This window comes from Mesoplodon densirostris, chromosome 12 (assembly GCF_025265405.1).
Source record: "Mesoplodon densirostris isolate mMesDen1 chromosome 12, mMesDen1 primary haplotype, whole genome shotgun sequence".
Classification (NCBI taxonomy): domain Eukaryota; kingdom Metazoa; phylum Chordata; class Mammalia; order Artiodactyla; family Ziphiidae; genus Mesoplodon; species Mesoplodon densirostris.
Window position 1 is genome coordinate 80,153,246 of NC_082672.1, and position 14,754 is coordinate 80,167,999.

Genomic DNA, 14,754 nt, shown 5'->3' on the forward strand with positions numbered 1-14,754 from the left:
TTACGCATCATTCACTGCTCTGTGTACCCCAAAGTCTCCTTCTCATGTCATTTCCGCAGAAAGTTCTTCCCTGATACTAGAGTGAAACAAGAGGATGCCCCTCCACCCCTGTAACTCTTGACAGCAGTGTTCATTTTCTTCTTGGCATCTCTCACAGTTTGTAATTATTTTATATCTTTTTAACTTTATTTCCTGACTCCCCTGCCAAAATGTAAGCTTCTTGAAGGCAGGGACTATGGCTATTTTGTTCACAGATGTGTCCCAGGACCCAGCATCAAGTATGAACCAACGTCCTTGGATCAACCATATCGCAAGAAGGTTACCCATTTGGACCATGCCATTTTGGTCACTGCTTCTATAGAACGGTCTCTCAGTTGCTGGCCATACGTTTTTATCTTAGGCTGCTCTCAAAACTAGTCAGGCAAATTTATCTATTTGCTGTGAAGCCAATACTGAGGTTATTATTGATTATATCTTATTCTATTGTCACCCAGGAGCCATGTCTCTAACCATTTTTAATTTTATCCCCCAAATATTTGAAGGCGATTATTTCAGCTGACAGTAGTTAATTAAGATTTTGTAATGTATACAGTCTCCCTCTTCATCATGGCTGGGAGGAAGCTCCAGGTTTTCTGCTCAAACGCGGCCACTCTGTTGACCCTAATGGTTGCCATATGCTTCTCCCTCCCTCTTTTGGTTGTTTTATGAATCTTATTGTAAACATCTCCTCCTTCTCTTTTTGGATAGTTCATCTCAAATACCTTCTACATGAAATAAAATGTAAGTACATTAAATGGATGTAGATAAATCCTTTCTTTTTCTATTTGTGTTATTATTTTTCCATTCTACTAGGCCTTTACAGCTCAGATTTGAGTCCACGACATTTTGGTTTTTGGCCCCATGCTATCACCATCTGGTCTCTCTGTCCTAAATATTTTCCCACCCACCAAAACGCTGTCACCAAAGACGTCTTTCTTTCCTGTGGTACCGCCGCTGCTGCCGCCTTCTGCATCACACGCTGCCCCACAGGAACTTGCGATGCGCCACGAGCAAGGGCTCCTCCAGCCGTTGCCCAGCTCTGCTGTCTCTTCTTTGTCCTGTTTATAGCATCCTCTTCAACTTCTTTATTTTAAAACACCTCCAATATTCCTGGAACAAACACTACTCCCAATATAAAATCTCATGTTATTTGTTTCCCCTTTATTATTATTATTATTATTATTTTTTGCGGTATGCGGGCCTCTCACTGTTGTGGCCTCTCCCGTTGCGGAGCACAGGCTCCGGACGCGCAGGCCCAGCGGCCATGGCTCACGGGCCCAGCCGCTCCGCGGCATGTGGGATCCTCCCGGACCGGGGCGCAAACCCGTGTTCCCTGCGTCGGCAGGTGGACTCTCAACCACTGCGCCACCAGGGAAGCCCTCCCCTCTTTAATAATCCTTGAAATCCATTTACTTATAAAAATCCTCTTAAGCCTCAGGAATAATACTCATCTATCCCTACACAAATGTTTTGAATTTATAGATCATCACTGTATGCTTTATTTTATTAATTGTATTGGCAAATAGCGGTATGTAACTGTAAATAAAGCATTAGAAGTAGTCCCTTAAACCCCTCCACCCCGACCAAAAATATAGTTAAGTAATTATATAGGTGTGTATTTTCCCCAAAGTCCTTTCAGGATGATGTAATGTAATAAATTTAGAAGAAGACAAAACCGGGATGGTGAGAGGCAATTAGAAAACTGAAAAACATAATGTCAATTTGGCAGGTGATGAACTACTTTTCTGGTGAGTAGAGAATGATAAGTGAATAATCAAGTCTGAGAAGAACCAAGTCTGAATCTTCAGCATTAGGTTTCCTCAAATGTGCATATATTAAAGTGAATTATAATTGGGCACAGTGTTCCAAACTTATTACTTAGTACAGAACATAGCAGGTACTAAATTGAATTGAAGAATGAAACTAAAGGAGATATTATAGGAAAATGAAGTGGAGTCTTGTAAAATTAAAGACCCTGTTTTTCATATAAATTGTTTGACTAGGAGTGTGCAAGAAAATTGTGAAGTCTCTTTACTTTAAGGGACGGTTGCATTCACCGACGTGCTTCAATCTGGTAATAAATCAGCTTGGGAACCTTTTACATAAAGAGGCATCACTATAAATTAGCTTTTATGTTTTATCTTAAAAGTAGTATCATCATAAAATATTTAGTCAAGGCACTAAAACTGTCAAAGTAGCTGGATAATTTGAGACCTGGTGTTTAAAAAAATCTAATTCTTTCATGTTGGGATTTTTCCTTGTATATAAATTTTGATATGAGTTTACCCAAACTTGCCACAGTAAGAATCAATAATTTGTTCACAGATTATAGCTATCGCAAATGTTTGGCCATCAGATGCTAATTAAACACTTTGGTTAAAAACTCACAAAAGCGACTAAATTTAAAGAAAATAACACCCCAAAGTGCTCTGTTCTATTTTGTTCTGCCACAAAAAAGAAAATATTCTCACCATGCAGCTTTTTTTTTTTTTGAGTATTTTAGGTTATCTGTCCATATATTTCTCAATTATATCTCATATATATCATTTTAACAACTAATAATGACAGTTAGACTTCACATACAGGACTGAACTAATCTTTGCCACATCCTTATAAACGGGGAGAGTAGTACACAGGTAAAGAAACTGAAGCCTCAGTGGGTCCCTGGGTGCCCTGTGGCCTGGCCTTATACTTCACAGGAGGGCACCAGCTCATCTCTCGGCTGTTTGCCAGGGTTATGGTCTTGCTCACCTCTTCCTAGTGGCGGGTGCTGGTTCTCACTTTCACTGACTCTGACCCACAGGCTGCACCAGTTAACCCACCTGAGGTGAGTCTGTTGCCCACCTCAGGCTCTTCTTGCCTTGTCGATTGGTTTAGCCGTGCATTTCTGACTGTGACCTTTCACCCTGCTGTTTGCTCTTTGCCTCCATGTAACCACAGAGGCCATAAGAGCCACTCCTGCCAGCCGCCCTGGTCCCTCGAGCTTCTTTGAGCCAGGCCAGCTCCGTCCAGCCTCCTGCCACAAGAGAGAGATCAGACACCCAGCTGGGGAGCAAAGAAGTCTAAGTAATAACTCAAGTAAAAGCACTTTTAGAAAATGCCATTAAATTGTTGAAAATGACAGCCATCACTAATTCTTGACTATTATAAGTCACCACCAGGCTGGCTACATTGATTAAAAAAAACTATTATTATGAATGCAGATCTGTGAATTCCTCTTACTTTTTAAAACCAAAGTCATCAATTCCCCAGGTAGAGACTTCAAGCAACATCTGTTATATTAATTAGGAAAGAAATACTTCAAGGATGAATTCGTTCCCTAAACTTGGTTGTCTTTCCGAGAACACATCTGAAACCATAGGTAGGGAGCAGGTATGTGATGGTCTGCATGTTGGCTTGCATTTGGCAAAACTCTGACTACAGAGTGAAACCATTAGAGATGCTGTCAGTGAGACTGATAATTTTACACATTTTGAAACTGTCCTTGACAAACTGTATAAAATGCACAATTCTTCTCCAAAGACGTATCATGAATTGTAGCAAAATGTAATACCCTTTCTCAGGGGCAAGGGTTTTATCAGTCAGTGAGGCACATTCAGGTTGAGTTAAGGCAGGTTCTGAAATAATTCTACTAAAATATGTCATTGTAAACAGAGTCAATTGAAAAGAGAAGCATGAATGAATCGAGAGGGGCTGTTGAAATCACAGTTGGGCTCTCCTGGTGTGTTGGAGGGGGTATGTTCCCAGGGCTATGAGAAGATCATGGATAACAACCTGAATCCAGACGGCGGGTCCAGTGTGTTGACCCGAACTTCCTAACCAGGAGTGCAGTTGTATACGAAGAAACTGAGGAATATGTTCCTAGATGGAGGGTCAAGTTCTTTACCCTCCCCCTCATTCCCAGTGATTGATAATTTAAAATACTATTTTATATTAAAACAGAAACAGATATATGATATAGTTTTAAATTTCCATAGATTTTTTTAAATGAAGAGTAAGAATGCAAAGAAATCTTATGTTTGCATTGATGTGGCCACCCCTCTGACGGATGGTAGACATCGGCCTGCCTTGAATTACATATTCTTCCAGGGACTTGCTGGAAGAGAACGAACAGACATCAAGGAAGTGTGCATCCAAGTCAGAACGGGCAGCCTGGAGTGACTCCAGACGCCAAGGCTGACATCCACGCGATGTGGATAAATACGCTACTTCCCTTCCTCATTCCCTCCCACCTCCTTTCTTTTCCTAGAACTGGAGCAGAAAATCACTGAGTTTCAAAAGGGTTCAGAGGATTTTTCAGGACAATTAAGTCCAATCTTCTTATTACATAAACATTCACAAGAGTTTAAGGAGTGGTTTTTCGAGCATCTTCTGGACACTTTCAGTGATAGGAACCTCATTACTTGTAAGAAAGCTCTTTCTCTCTTCCAAGAATATGAATTGTTCAGGAAATAAGGGCTTGGTGTGAACACTGGTCCCTAAGGTCAGACAGTAAGAAGGAAAGTTGGACTTAGAAATCTATCCTGGTTTTGGACTTAGAAATCTATCCTGGTTTTGAATTCAGTGCTCTTTTCACAAACCTTTAGTAGAAATACTTGATTACAAATTGGTCTAAAGGAAACTGGCTTGGCAGAGCCTGGAAGGGAAGTCCTAATTCAAGCTGGGGGGAGAAAACAAATGACATCCCAGGAAGTTGTGAAATCTAACTCAGTACAGAAATATGCAAAGCTACTGACCACACCCTAAGACTGCGACACAAACTTCTTACTCCACATTTGGGTCAAAAGGCTTGTTTACTGAAGAATATTTCCTCTATTTTTCCTCATCCTCCTCTCCTGGCTTCCACAGTTTGCAAGTGGCCCAGAGACACACCATTACCTTAGGGAAAAAAATTTTTAAAGCTATTGTCCTGTTTTTGAATCAACAAAATTACAGGATCTACAATAAATCACAAGTGATCTTAGAATTCTAGAAAAAAATCACAGTGATTCTATAATTACCCTGCACTCTAGAGAGTCAAATTGCAAGTCACTTTCCAAAAATCTTAGGACATTATTTCGAAGTGATAAAAAAACACTTCACGTGTAGTTAAGCCATTGATTCTTCTCTTTTACCTAAGTGCAGGACTTCTGTAAAGATTTTATTTGTATTTTGTACTTTCTGTTCACAATATCCACCACTTTAGCATATTATTATCATGCCCCTTTAATGCCATATTAATTGAAAATCTATGAAAGGGATATGATGTGTATGAAAGCCAATCGTATTTGGGGATCCACAGCCTGACATTCCTCTCCTGTTCACCAGCCCCTAAAGTGAAGGCTCATAGTGGATGTGCCCTGTCACTCATGTGCATGGAGGTCTGGGTCAGAACTCTTCTCATCCCATTCATACAAGAGCAGAAGAAACTCTAGTGAGTAGACATCCAAGGATGAGGAGGCATGTGAGAAATACCAGTGGCATTAAAAAGAATAAGCAAGGCGAATATGCAGAAAAACTGACATGAGGAGCTACAGATAATAAAAACTAGAAATATACACTTGGAATAAACTATTCTAAGTTTACGTATAAGTTCAATCATTATACAGCTTATGAGGTAGGCACTGTATTATCCCAGTTTGTTGTATTTTATTTTTAAATTTTATTTTTATCGAGCTGTAATTGATGCACTGTATTATGTTAGTTTCAGGTGCACTACATAATGATTCGATATTTGCATACATAATGAAATTAACACCATAAGCCTAACAGTCATCTGTCCCCATATAAAGTTACTACAATATTACTGACCATATTACTTATTCTGTATATTACATCCCCCTCTTATTTGTCATGTAACTGGAGGTTTGTACCTCTTGATCCCCTTCACCTATTTCTCCCTCCCCCAAGTTCCTCCCCTCTGGCAACCACCTGTTTGTTCTCTGTCTCTATGATTGTTTTCATTTTGTTTTGTTTTTTAGTATGTTTTTAGTTTCACATATAAGTGAAATAAAACAGTATTTCTCTTTTTCTGTTTGAAATATTTCACTTAGCATAATAGACTCTATGTTGTCGCAAATGGCAGGAATTTTTTTTTTTTTTGGCTATATATATACCACATCTTCTTTATCCATTTGTCTATTAGTGAGCACCTAGGTTGCTTCCATATCTTGGCTACTGTAAGCAGTGCTGCTATGAATACTGGAGTGTATATATCTTTTCAAATTAATGTTTTGTTTTCTTTCCATAAATATCCAGAAGTGAAATTGCTGAATCATATGGCAGTTGTGTTTTTAATATTTAGAGGAGACTCCATACTGTTTTTCATATCAGCTGCACCAATTAACAATCCCAACAGTGCATGAGGGTTCTCTTTCATTATTGCCAATGCTTATTATTTGTGGTCTTTTTGATGATAGCCATTCTGGCAGGTGTGAGCTGATATCTCATTGTGGTTTTGATTTGCATTTCACTAATGATTAGTGATGATGAGCATCTATTTATAGGTCTGTTCGCCATCTATATGTCTCCCTTGGAAAGAAGTCTATTCAGGTCCTCTGCCCAATTTGTTGTTGTTGTTTTTCTTGATGGGTTGTTTGGGTTTTTTTTTTTCCTGATGTTGAATTGTATGAGTTCTTTGTATATTTTGGATATTAACCCCTTACTGGATATATCATTTACAAATATCTTCTCCCATTCACAGGCTGCTTTTTTGTTTTGTTGATAGTTTCCTTTGCTGTACAAAAGCTTTTAGATTTAGTGTAGTACCATCTGTTAATTTTTGCTTTTGTTTCCCCTGCCTGAAGAGACCTATCCAAAAAAAATACTGCTGAGACCGATGTCAAAGAGAGCACTGCCTATATTTTCTTCTAGGAGTTTTATGGTTTCAGGTCTTACATTTAAAATCCTTAATCTATTTTGAGTTTATATTTGTATATGGTGTGAGAAAGTAGTGTAGTTTAATTCTTTTGCATATAGCCCTCCAGTTTTCCCAACACCACTTATTGAAGAGACTGTCTTTTCTCCACTGTATCTTCTTGCCTCCTTTATCAGAGATTAATTGCCCATATTAGCATGAGTTTATTTCTGGGATCTCTATTCTGTTCCATTGACCTATGTGTCTGTTTTTGTGCCAGTACCATTCAGTTTTGATTACTGTAGCTTTGTAGTATAGCCTGAAATTAGGGGATATGATACCTCCAGCTCTGTCCTTTCTTAATATTGTTTTAGCTATTTGGAGTCTTTTGTGTTTCTATACAAATTTTAGAATTATTTGTTCTAGTTCTATGAAAAATGCCATTGGTACTTTGATAGGGATTGCATTGAATGTAGATTGCCTTGGGTAGTATGGTCATTTTAACAATATTAATTCTCCCAGTCCACGAACATGGTATGTCTTTCCATTTATTTGTGCTGTCTTCAATTTCTTTCATCACAGTCTCACAGTTTTCCAAGTACAAGTCTTTTACTGCCTTGGTTAGGTATATTCCCAGGTATTTTATTCTTTCTGATACAATTGTAAGTGGGAATTTAAAAAATTTCTCTTTCTGATTCATTGTTAAAAGAATTGCAACTGATTTAAGTATATTAATTTTGTATAAAGCAACTTTACTGAATTGATTTATTAATAATAGTTCTAATAGTTTTTTGGTGGCATTTTAGGAATTTTCTAGATATAATATCATGTCACTCTGCAAAAAGTGACAGTTTTATTTCTTCCTTTCCAATTTGGATTCCTTTTCTTTTTCTTGACTAATTTCTGTGGCTAGGACTTCCAATACTGTGTTGAATAAAAGTGGTGAAAGTAGGCATCTTTGTCTTGTTCCTGATCTTAGAGGAAATGCTTTCAGCTTTTCACCACTGAGTATGATGTTGGCTGTAGGTTTGTTATTAAACATAAATGGATGTTGAATTTTGTGAAAAGTTTTTTCTGCATCTATTGAGATGATCATATGATTTTTATTCTTCAATTTGTTAATGTGGTGTATCTCACTGATTGATTTGTGGATATGAAAAATCCTTGCATCCCTGAGATAAATTTCACTTGATCATGGAGTATGATCCTTTTAATGTATTATTGAAATTAGCTTGCTAATATTTTGTTGAGAATTTTTGCATCTATGTTCATCAGGGATATTGGCCTATAATTTTCTTTTTTTTTTGTGGTGTCTTTGTCTGGTTTTGGTACCAGGGTAATGCTGGCCTTGTAGGATGAGTTTGAAAGTGTTCTTTTTGCTTTAATATTTTGGAATACTTTAAATGTTTGGTAGAATTTACCTGTGAAGCTATCTGGTCCTGGGCTTTTGTTTGTTGGGAGTGGGAGTTTTTTTTTTTTTTTTTTTTAAATTACTGATTCAATTTCATTACTAGAAATCAGTCTGCTCATATTTTCTAATTGTTCCTGATTCAGTCTTAGGAGTTTGTACACTTCTAGGAATTTGTCCATTTCTTCTAGAGTGTCCATTTTACTGGTATACCATTTTTTATGGTAATCTCTTATAATCCTTCGTATTTCTGTGGTGTCACCTTTAATGCCTTCTCTTTCACTTCTGAATTTATTTATTTGAGCCCTCTCATTTCTTTTCTTCATGAACCTGGCTAAAGTTTTATCAATGATCAATACTTTATCTTTTCAAAGAACCAGCTCATACTTTCATTTTTTTCTATTGTCTTTTTAGTCTCTTTCAATTATTTCTTTCCTTCTACTAACTTTGGGTTTTATTTTTCTAGTTCCTTTAGATGTAAGGTTAGGTTGTTTATTTGAGATTTTTCTTGTTACCTGAGGAAGGTTTTTATCACTATAAACTTCTTAGAACTGCTTTTACTCTTTTACAGATTTTGCATCATTGTGTTTTCATTTTCATTTGTCTCCAGGTATTTTTAAAAATTTCCTCAGTGATCCATTTTAGTAGCATATTGTTTAGCCTCCACGTTTGTGTTCTTTGCAGTTTTTTTCTTGTAGTTGATTTCTAGTCTCTTAGAGTTGTTGTTGGAAAAGATGTCTATATAATTTCAATTTTCTTAAATTTGCTGAAGCTTGTTTTGTGGCCTAGCATGTGATTTATCTTGGAGAATGTTCCATGTGCACTTTAAAAGAATGTATTATTCTGTTTTGGGGTGAAATATTCTATATATATCTATTAATTCAACGTGGTCTAATGTGTCATTTAAGGCCAGTGTTTCCTTTTTGATTTTCCAGATGATCTGTCCATTGATGTAAATAGAGTGTTAAAGCTTCCTAATATTGTTACTGTCAATTTCTCCCTTCACGTCTGTTAATATTTGATTTACATAGGTGATCCAATTAGGTGATCCAATGTTGGGTGCATACATATTTACAATTGTTATGTTTTGTTGGATTGATCCCTTTATCATTATGTAATGTCCTTATTTGTCTATTAGAGTCTTTGTTTTAAAGTTTATCTTATCAAATATAAGTGTTGCTATTCCAGCTTTCTTCTTATTTCCATTTGCCTGGAATACCTTTTCCCATCCCTACACTTTCAGTCTGTGTATGCCTTTAGATGTGAAAGTGAGTCTCTTATAGGCAGCATATATATGGGTCTTGTTTTTGTATCCATTCAGCCACTGTATGTCTTTTGATCAGAGCATTTAGACCATTTGTATTTAAGGTAATCACTGATCGGTATGTACTTATTGCCAAAATGTTAATTGTTTTTGGTTGTTTTGGTAGTGTTTTGTTCCTTCTTTTGCTCTTTCCTCCTGACTTGATGAGTATCTTTAGTGTTATGTTTGGAGTCTTTCTCTTTGTTTTGTTTGTATTGATTATAGGTTCTTGATTTGTGATTACCATGAGGTCCCTACATACAAATGATTTCTGCTCTAAGACCACATTCGTAAGTCCAATTTGTTCATAAGTCCAAGAAGGTTAGCCTAGGCACCCAACTAACACAATCGGCTATGTAGTACTGTACTGTAATAGGTTTATATTACTTTTCACACAAATAATACGTAAAAAACAAACACAAAAAATAAAGAAAACATTTTTAATTTTAGAGTACCTTGAAAACTACAGTAGTACAGTACAACAGCTGGCATACAGGGGCTGGCATCAAGTGAACAGGCAAGAAGAGTTACTGACTGGAGGAGGGAGAGGAGGTGGGAGACAGTAGAGCTGAAGGATTGTCAGCAACAGGAGATGGAGGGCAAGCTGCACTTTCACTCATGACTGACGTTCGGTACCAGCGATATCACTGCTGCTTTTACACTTGCTTCCAGACATCCTGGGCTTGAAATAAAGATACTGTACTACTGTACTCTGTACAGTACTATAAAGTACACAAAAGCACAACCACTTGTAGAGGATGCACACATGTGACAATGTACACCAGGCACGTCAGCTAGCTTATGTGATTGGACGTGTGAACACAGGTTTGCATCTCTGAAAGTTTGCAACTCATACGTAGGGGACTTACTGTATAAATATGAATGATTATTTTCAATTGATGAGTTTTTTTTTTTTTTTTTTTGCGGTATGCGGGCCTCTCACTGCCGTGGCCTCCCCCGTTGCGGAGCGCAGGCTCCGGACGTGCAGGCTCCGGACGCGCAGGCTCAGCGGCCATGGCTCACAGGCCCAGCCGCTCCGCGGCATATGGGATCCTCCCAGACCGGGGCACGAACCCGTATCCCCTGCATCGGCAGGCGGACTCTCAACCACTTGCGCCACCAGGGAGGCCCAATTGATGAGCTCTTAAGTTCAAACACATTCTAACAACCCTGCACTTTTACTCCCCGCCCCCTCCAGCCATGTTTAATATATTTTACATCATATTTTATATCTTTTTGTTTTGTATTATCCCTTAACTATTTATTTGGGATACCAATTCAGATCATTTCACTATTCACTATTTCACCTATAAAGGTCTTTTAACCTTCCTACTAGCTTTACAAGTGGTTGTACTACTCCTTTGCTGTATGTTTACCTTTACCAATGAGATTTTCCTTTTGTAATTTTAATATGTCTAGTTGTAGTCTTTTCTTTTCCACTTAGAGAAGTCCCTTCAATATTTCTTATAAAGTCAGTTTAGTGGTGCTGAATTCTTAGCTTTTCCTTGTCTATAGAACTCTTTATCTGTCCCTTCAAATCTGAATAACAGCTTGCCAGGTAGAATATTCTTGGTTCTATTATTCTTTTTCCTTTCATCACCTTAAAAATATGTATCATCTAATCTTCTGTTGATTCCTTGCAGTGTATTTTTTATTTCAGTTATTATATTCTTCAGCTCTGTTTGGTTCTTTATGTATCCAACCCTTTGTTAAACTTCTGTGTCCCAAGTTCATTGAGCATCTTTATGATTCTTACCTTGAACTCTTTATTGGTAGATTGCTTATCTCAGCTTCATTTAGTTCTTTTTCTGAGATTCTGTCTTGTTCCTTTGTTTGGAACATATTCCTTTGTCTTGTCATTTTGCCTAATTCTCTGTTTATTTCTGTGTATTACATATATTGGTTATGCTTCCAATCCTTGAGAAATGTCCTTAGGTATGAGTCATCTTATGATGCCTGGCAGCACACTTCCCTCTGGTCACCAGAGCTATATGCTATAGGGTACCCTTGTGTGGGCCCTTCAATTGCAGTGGAACCAACTATTTTGGATGTGCTGGTAATGCATGGCTGGCCTCTTGCCCAGTTTGCTACCAGGTTCTGCCTTGTGCAGTGGCTTCCAAGCCACTGATAGGTAGGGCCAGGTCCTGGAGCAGCTGGCTGCGAGGCTCAGGGGGCCCCAGGGCTGGTGACAGCCCACTGGTAGGTATGACCAGGTCCTGGTGTATTGCCCCCAGGGTTGATGCCAGCTTGCTGGTTGGTGGTGCCAGGTCCTGGTGCAGTGGACTGTGTGGCCTGGGGCATGCCAGAGCTATTGTCACCTACTGGTGGGTGGGCAAGTCCCTAGTGCTAATAGGCTAAGAGATGACTCCAAATGTTACTTGGCAGTACCAGCTTCCTCATGGTAGAACAAGCTCCCAAATACAGATGCAGCCATGTCTATATCCCCAGGGGGGTCACAGCTGTCTCCTGCCTCTCTGTGACGCTTTCCAAAAACAGCAAGTGGGTCTGACCCAGGCCACTTACTTTAAAATTACTGCTTCTTCCCTGAAAGCATGTGAGATTTTGAGTGCGCCCTTTAAGAGAGGAGTCTGTTTCGCACAGCCCTCTGGCTCTGCCATATACAAGTCCTTCTGGTCTTCAAAGCCAGATGTTCTGGGGAGCCTGTGGTGGGGTTTGTACCCCTTGCTCCTTGGGGAGAACCTCTGAAATTGTGGTTATCCCCTCATTTGTGAATCACCTACCTGGGAGTGTGGGTCTTGACCATATATAGTGTCTCCTCCTCTCTTAGCCATCTCGCTGTGGTGCCTTCTTTAAACCTTTAGTCATGGAAAGTCTTCAGGTCATTCTCATCAACAGTTGCTCTGTATGTCATTGCAGTTTTTCTGTGCCTGTGGGAGGAGGTGGGCTCAGTGTCTTCCTGCTCCTCTTTATGAATGAAGAAACTAAGGCACAGCTCTCCCTCTCCCTCTGGCACATCCACAGTCCCATGTCTGCATGCAGGGAACTATCTGCTGGCTCTGTACTGCTCCCTGTATGATACCCTAGGCTGTGGGCCCTCTGTGGCCCCAGTTACTCTACCAGAAAGATGGCCATACTCACGGTAGTCATGACACAGAATGGTGGATGTTTTAGTACTTCGGATGGAATTCAACCTTTACAGCTTCAAATCTAAAATCAGAAATCTAGTTGGACTAAAAAGCAAAAACCATACATGCAGGGCTTCCCTGGTGGCACAGTGGTTGAGAGTCCGCCTGCTGATGCAGGGGACATGGGTTCGTGTCCCGGTCCCGGAAGATCCCACATGCCGCGGAGCGGCTAGGCCCGTGAGCCATGGCCGCTGAGCCTGCGCGTCCGGAGCCTGTGCTCAACAATGGGAGAGGCCACAACAGTAAGAGGCCCACATACCGCAAAGAAAAAAACAAAACAAAAACCATACGTGCAGCAGAAAATTTTAAAAATCAAGTTATTAATAGAAAAAGGTAAACGGTTCTTTCTACCACCAAAAAAAAAAAAAAAAGACTTCATTATTGGGCATAGTGTGGTGGAAGAATTATAAATAAATTATCAGCAGGAAAAATTGAAAAAGGAAGAATCCAGCAACAATTGGCCAAAATACATAATGATGTAAAGAGACTTCAGCATCAGTTAAAACAAGTGATACTTAGACCTGATTTTGCTGAAAGCTCAGAGAAATAATAGAATAAATGGAAAATGCAATAAGCACTTTTAGATAAGAGCAGAGACTGATATATGAAGAGCTTATTAAAGAAAACAACTAAAACTGAGTTGACTGCCATATCCAGAAAAATTGACATGTGGACTTTGGGTCACTCAGAAATGCAGAGAGCTTTCAGAACAATGTCAAGTAAGGTTCATGTAAAAGTACCATCACAAACTCTTCTAGCAGAAATGGTAGATACTGAAAAATTCTTTCAGCAAACAGGAGGGCAACAAGGGCACTGGATGACTTTGATCATCAGACCTTTGTAAAAGTGAGAAACAAACATAAAGAGAAGACAATATTTATGGGAGAAATTCTAGAAACTTATCCTGAAAGAACACAGGATTAAGTGCAGCAACATGAGAAATTATACAAAAATTTCTGACTGTAGAAAAAAAGAAAAAATCTATTCAGAATTGGAATGCTAAAAGCAGTAAAAAAAAAAAAAGAGGAAATGGTCAAGTTAAAGATAGAGAATATAACTATGCTTTTCCACAATAAACAATAAAATGATGAAAGGAAAAACAGGAACAAAGAAGAATCATACATTGTCAGTTGAAGCTTGGGAAGAAGAGAAAAGTATCTAAATGTCAATGAGATATGTTTCTCATATTTAAAAGAAGTTAAAAGAAGAAGAAAAGGAAGAGCAAAAGTAGCAGAAGAGCACCAATGCCAGTTTAGACTAAGATTACTATTATTACGTTACATTGAGAAGAAGAATTAAAAAGAGGAAGAACTTGTGAGGCTTGAAAAAGAAATAAGTGAAAAGTCATACAAGGCAGAAAAAGGAAAACTGTTGCCGATGAAATTTTCAGGTTTCAAGAAAGAGATTTACATAAACTTGAACTGAAAATTCTAGATAGACAGGCAAAGGAAAATGTAAAAGTAGAACAAAAAAGACTGGAAAAATTATAAGAAAAGCAAGAAAAGAGTGAAAAAATGTTAGTAGATCCCTCTAGGCTTTACAAAACTTACCAAAGGTTGGAAAGAATGGCCCAAAGATGTAGGATCATCAAGTTCTGGGCCACTGCTTCATATTTCACATGGGGCTATTCCAATCTGTAGACAAAGAGACTAGAGAAGAATATGAGATAATGAACTTGGCATACAGTTGATGAGAATGTTAATATTCAGTTATTCTGGGAAACACAGTGACAACTATGTTCTTTAAATATCACTAGCCTAATCAATTGATTATTCATTACATTGCATGTGAATTGGGAGATATTACATTCCACACTGACATTGCTGTTATTATTTCCTGTTTATACTAAGAGGGCAGTTAGTTTACAGGTTGGCCTATTACTGATGTCAAAGCTATTTAAATAAGTTTATGTTAGAAACATTATTTCACTTAATGCACAAAACACTTAGAAGATTTTTTTATGGCATATCAAAATTAACTGGGACAATGTTAGAGTGACGTTTCTTAAACCCCTGATTCACAA

General features: G+C 38.3%; 1 pseudogene; it reads left to right on the top strand.

The window, feature by feature from the left end:
• Window positions 1-3,717: 3,717 nt before the first annotated feature.
• On the top strand, window positions 3,718-14,384 carry LOC132499876 (coiled-coil domain-containing protein 112-like; annotated as a pseudogene).
• The last annotated feature ends 370 nt before the right edge of the window (window positions 14,385-14,754 follow it).